The following is a 6,319-nucleotide window of genomic DNA, read 5'->3' as shown; positions in this document are numbered from 1 at the left end:
ATGTCCTTGAAAAAAGGGAGGTGGAAAAGAGTTTTACATAGATTCCACTGGGATTTCAAGCAACTGTCGGTCATTTTGGTTTCTTGTGGCCCAGGAAACAGCTGAGGTGAAAATATTTGGTACTTTGATGTTGACCATAAATACAGTGATAAACGTGATAAGTTAATACTGAATAAAAAAGAAATAGTAAAAAATTGTAAAGTGAAAAAAAAAACATCAATAAAAACACTCACTCATTTATATTCTATACTGTTTATCCTGTATATATGGTGGGGGGCTTGGATCAATCTCAGGACACTGTAATTTGGGATCGTGTAAGGTAACTGGAGTACCTGGAGGAAAGCCACCAAGCACAAGGAAAACATGCTAACTCCATACACACAAGCTAACTCCATGCACACAGACCCACAGCAGGAACCGAATCCTCGACCCTGGAGGTGTAAGACCACAGTGCTAACCACTACACCACAGTTCTGCCTGCATGAAAACACTATCTTGCTGAAATAAAAAAAAATGATTTCATTATTATTATTATTATTATTATTATCAGTAGTAGTAGTATTTTGTTAGAGGTTTTTGCTGCAGTCATAGGTCAAAGAATTCTTAGAAAGTCTCTTGTAAAGTCCTCTGTCCTGAGGACCGTCTCCAAAAACTTTTTGGCTTTTGGGCTGTTACAAGGACAGGTTCTGGAATTTTCTAAAATGCTAAAGAATTCCCTTTTCACAAGAGCTTGAAACACAAACATTTGGCAGACGCTCTTATCCAGAGCAACTTACATTTTGATCTCATTATACATCTGAGCAGTTGAGGGTTAATTAAGGGCCTCACTCGAGGGCCCAACAGTGGTAACTTGGCGGTCGTGGGATTTAAACCTGGGAATTCCGAACCGTAGTCCAATGTCTTGGACACATACATGCACACACACACACACACGCACGTTATATACAGTTGAGTATTGTTACATACACTTGAGGAGCCCAATAGGTTGTGTAACCTGTGTTTATGAAGTGTATTTAAAATCTTTAAGCCACGTGGTGCTGTTTAATTTTTCAGTTCTGATTAATCCCAAAGTGATGATTACTTTTCTATAACAGTGGCTTTGACAGATTTATATTAATATACTATTTAATTTTTGTTCCCATAATAACAAAACACACACACACACACACACACACACACACACTCCAACACAGTAGGGTGCTCATCAGCGCTTTTTTGTATTCAGGATTCTTCACAAAAACATACATCTCACTCTAACACTCAAAGTAATGGTAGAAAATCTCAGCCATAAGTCATCATTATAGCTATTTTTGTACATGCAGCTGAACATTCCAGCAAACACAGGACTCAGAGATGCACTAGTGCCACCCACACACTCTAATATCCACATGAAGAGGGAGACACCTTGTGGTCCATGTGGAAGCAGCAGTGCACGAGGAGGGTTTGTTTAGCACCAATTTTCCTCTTATAGAAATTGGGTTTGACTCAGGCATACACGTTTAATGCAATTAAATGGATTTGTCATTTTAAAAAGTCACTTATGTAAAATATTACTCAGATAATATGCAAAATATTACTCAAGTAAAAGCAGAAGTCCTCCATTTGCAATTAATAATTAATAAAATTGATAAGTATCAAAGTACTCACTGAGTACTTAACTTCTATTAGCTCACAGTAGCCTTTAGTAGAAAAAAAGGAATTAAAAAAACTCTCTCTCTGTCTTTCCCTCTCCCTTTGCCAACTATAAAAGTGTTTTCTGTCCTCATTGTCTTTAGCCATCACTCCTGATTCGACCTGCTACACAATTATTAATTTCTCAGAGGGAAGGCAAATCATACTATTATGCATAACAATCAGCAGGAGGCAATATTTCCACTCTGGTTATGTTAAGCAACGCCAAACTGAAATGTAGTGAGGTAGAAAGTACAGATATTTGTTTTAGGATGCAGCTGAGTAAAAAAAGTATTTACTAATTAACTACTCAAATAAAGTCCAGATACATGAAATATGTACTTAAGTACCATAATTAAACAAATGCTACCTTCCACCTCTGATGTAAATGTTGATGCAATTTAAATTCTCTCTTGCAGTTTTAACAGATATGCACCAATGTTCCACACACTCATCTTCTATACCACTTTATCCTGTATTTAGGGTGGCAGGGACCTGGAGCCTATCCCAGGAGACTTAGGGCAAGAGGCAGGGTACACCCTGGACAGGGTGCCAATCCATCGTAGGGCACATATACAGGCAATTTGGGAACGCCAATTAGCCCAACCTGCATATCTTTGGACTGTGATAGAAAACTGGAATACCCGGAGGAAACCCACCAAGCACGGGAAGAACATGCAAACTCACACAGAGCCAGGAATCGAACCCAGACCCTGGAGGTGCAAGGCGACAGTGCTAACCACTACACCTATGCCACCAATGTTCCAAATTAAGCTAAATTAAAAATGTTTTGTGGTTCACAAGAACTAGTGTTATAGAAAATACGAATTTAGTCTAGTATATTTCTGCAAAGCAATAAAAAGGGGGTTATTAAAGAAAATTTAGGTGTTTTGTGTATAAGTTCTTTAAACTGTATTGAGCTGGAAAAATTGCTGATAGCTGGCATTACTGGTTAATTTTATTAGCTGTTCTGTGTTCATTTTGCACACCGCTGAACATAGATGAACAAAGATATGCATATAGCTGCTCAAAACAAGCATTGCATTAGCCCGCACAATTTACAACTTCCTGTTGTCATCTCTTAACTGCTCTTTTACAGAATTACCCTAAAATGTACCAGAAAGATGTAGCATAATGGCATGGTGGATACCATTGTGGCATCGCGCCCCTCCAGGCTCGAGAGTACAAGTCCCACCTTGGCTGTGTGTACCTGGAGTTTGCATATTATCTCTGCACATGATGGGTTTCACGGTTGTTATTTACAGAGCATAGTTCAGTGCACAGTGTAGCATATTTATTAGATTACAGTAGATTTTTTATTTTATTTTAAAAAAGCATAACCAGGGTTGTCTTTCCAAAGCTTAAGTAGGACCATCACATTTTTTTCTGATTCACAACAGTTTAAAACCTACAAGGAGCAACTAGGGGGAGCCAAAACCTAGTGCAATATTCATAATCTGAATAATATTTCATATTTAGTTGCTTAAATATATTATTACACAATTTTGGTGTTACATGTGAAAAAAGAGTGCAGTTTATTTCTAATAAAATGGTCGAGTTGACTTGTTTATTCAATAGAAGAATTTTGTATTTGCACATGAAGAAACATAAAAGACTTACTTTTTCCTTAAAAATTACATGCACTATATATAAAACATAGAAAATATATAGTCATGTGGGCAATAAAACCAAAGATCCGTTAATTTATGGAAAACAAACGTGCTCCATGATGCACTATATGGCCTCTACTCTTCTGGAAAGGCTTTTCAATATATTTTGGAGCATGTATGTAGGGATTTGTGCTCATTCAGCTGCAAGCATTAACATGATCAGACACTGATGTTGGGCTGTGGTGCAGACTGTGTTTCAATTCATTCTAAAGGCATTTAGTGGGGTTGAGGTCAAGGTTTTGTGCAGGACACTCATGTTCTCATGCTTGCTTCCTCTGAGGTTATGGATCATGCTGCTGACTGGAATCTGAATGTTGTTCTTAGATATTGTTGGTGATACTTGCATTTTGAATGAGTAAATCGTGAATGGTTTAAATGCATATTTTGGATTTTTGTGGGTTTTTTAAACTTTTTGATGACTAAAGACAAGCATGCACAGTTTCAGTTGTGACGACACCAGAGCATCATTTGGTTCAGCCAGACATTAGTAAGGGAGGAGTATATTCATTAAGCTGATGAGTGCTGAATTCCGACAGGTTTGCGTATTCAGAAAGTTGGACTAAAATTAAATTAAAGAAAATTGTAACATGTCAGTTTAAAAGGTTTTACTTGTTTCGTCATATGATTTGCTGTGATTTGGTAATGTTTGTCTTGAACTGGACCTTTGGCAGGTCAAAAAAACTTGGCAGCTTTATAGCTTTGGCATGTGATAAAGTGATGAATCATGTAACGAATTCTCTGAGCTCTTAATTCCAGCATGACTCCAGGACATCGTGAAGTAATAGCTTTGAAAACTGTTTTGTCTGTATTGAATTGTTTTATATATAAAGCTGTGCGAACATGTGCTGAATGATAATTACGATGGTGTTGAACAATGTTTTTGAAAGATGAGTTTTTACTCCTTTCTTCTTATTTGTTTTGGGACATTACAAGTAAAGGAGTAATGCTCCATCAGGAGCCACATTTCCTCAAGGAGTTACTTACGTATTCAAGTATGAGACACACACTTAATCTAAATATTTGTGCGCTGCCTGTAAACACGCTCTGCTCTGTTTGGCCTTATGGGGTATTTTTCCCATATACTGAGGAAATATGTTGCCATGATCCATAAACTGTTGCTTAAACCATGATCTCATCATATTCGCTGCTGTTAGCACTGCAAGCACAGCTAGCCGAGTCGACAGCAGACTGGTTTCCTTCAAATTCAATTCTCATTATGGCTTTGACAAGATACATGTACACTTTTTACTCTTCTGCCTGGATTATAGGGGAAAAAAAACTTTTGCAGTTCTTCTTTACATAAATTAAAAATGGGTGCATATGACATCATACTCAGCATGATCGATAGCTGACAGATAGACATTTGGTTTAGATGATTCGTAATATAATCTTTCTTTTCTGACAGAAAAGCAATCAATGTAAATGACACTGTACAGGCAACAATTTGATTTGCTGAATACCTCACTCATTATTCATTTCCTCTTGGCCATTATGATCTATTTGCTTTAGGGTGTGTGATAAACCCATTACAGATGTGTGACGATCTTTCACATTTGATGAACAGTTCTTTAGGTGAAATCATTTTTTGATTTAACACATGATTGAAGAGCATAACTGCAAATAATAATGTAATGTGACTCCGCTCTCATGTAAGTCAGACAGTGTAATTCAATACGACAATAATTTTAAAATGTGCTGTTGTTCCTAAATACAGAACGGAGCAAATAATTAATAGGCAAATTTTAAATGTATATTTTATGTCTTTTGCAATCTCACAAAAAATGAGTAATTTCTGCCTATCACTAAATTAAATAACAGGTTGAAAACTACCAATTTCTAATAAAACATCATTACTTAAACAAACAAATTGTATAAAATGTGTATTTGATTTTATTTGTTTAACCCTTTCTTTATAAATATTTTATGGTTAGTAATGCAGAATTTGAGCAGCATGGTGATATTGTACATACAATATGTAGCATTGTCACCAGCTCCCTTGTTCAATCATGGGTTACTGCTTAAATAACTGTGTTTTTTGTATGTTCTGTGCCTATAAGGGTTTCTTCTGACTTCTCTGGTTTTCTTTCAGGACATAGGAGTGACTACTATGTGGCCTCCATTACACCCCGCCCTATACAACAACCTCTGTAAATATATAATCTGTAGGTCAATTGCATATTACAAAATGCTGCCCTTATTACTTACTCTACATTTCTTCTTCTAGTAAAAGTATTGTGTTCTGTAATGGAATTCCATTCGGGGTGTGTCCTCATTTCATGCCCATTGTTCCTGCAATAAGCTCCAGATCCACTGTGACCCCGACCGGGATTGTGCTTACTAAAGATGAATGAATTGTTAAACATTTCCTTTTATTCTTTTTGAAAGCAACTTCGCTTTGCACAGTACTGTATATGAGAACTGAGCTGCTTTGTCCAAAGCAAATTACAAGTGAGGGAAAAAAATTCCAAGCACTTAGCTGTTAAAAAAGCTCACATTCATACAAGTGCTGCAAGTTTCCACCAACTAACCATAAACAAACACAGGATAGTTTTAGGAAGAACAGAGGGCCTCAACTAATCATGAAGGTATAAGAAGTGCTACAAACATTTGTCAAAAAACAAAAACAAAACAACAACAACAACAACAACTAATGGTCCAGATGTGTAAGCGAGAGGTGACTAGCATTCAGTAGTGTGCCATGAATTTTTGGGAATTATATACAGTAGTGAGTAAGGATAACCCGTTACATTCTCACAGCTTAACATTTACAAGCCATCGAACACATACAGCTTGAAACAGAAATTGTGGAAAAGTAATGAGATGTGAGAAGAGTTGGGGACTGAATTATAATTTGAGCATTAATTTATCTATTTAATTGAATTACTTTTACTGTTGTAACAGCACATTTTTGTTGTTTTAGTTTTAGTTTGTAAAACACCTGGCTTACCAAAGATAAATAAATAGATGAACAAACGCTT

The sequence above is a fragment of the Clarias gariepinus genome, chromosome 21 (genome assembly GCF_024256425.1).
Source record: "Clarias gariepinus isolate MV-2021 ecotype Netherlands chromosome 21, CGAR_prim_01v2, whole genome shotgun sequence".
NCBI lineage: Eukaryota > Metazoa > Chordata > Actinopteri > Siluriformes > Clariidae > Clarias > Clarias gariepinus.
The sequence above is the reverse complement of the archived record's forward strand: the minus strand, read 5'-3'. Positions refer to the sequence as shown.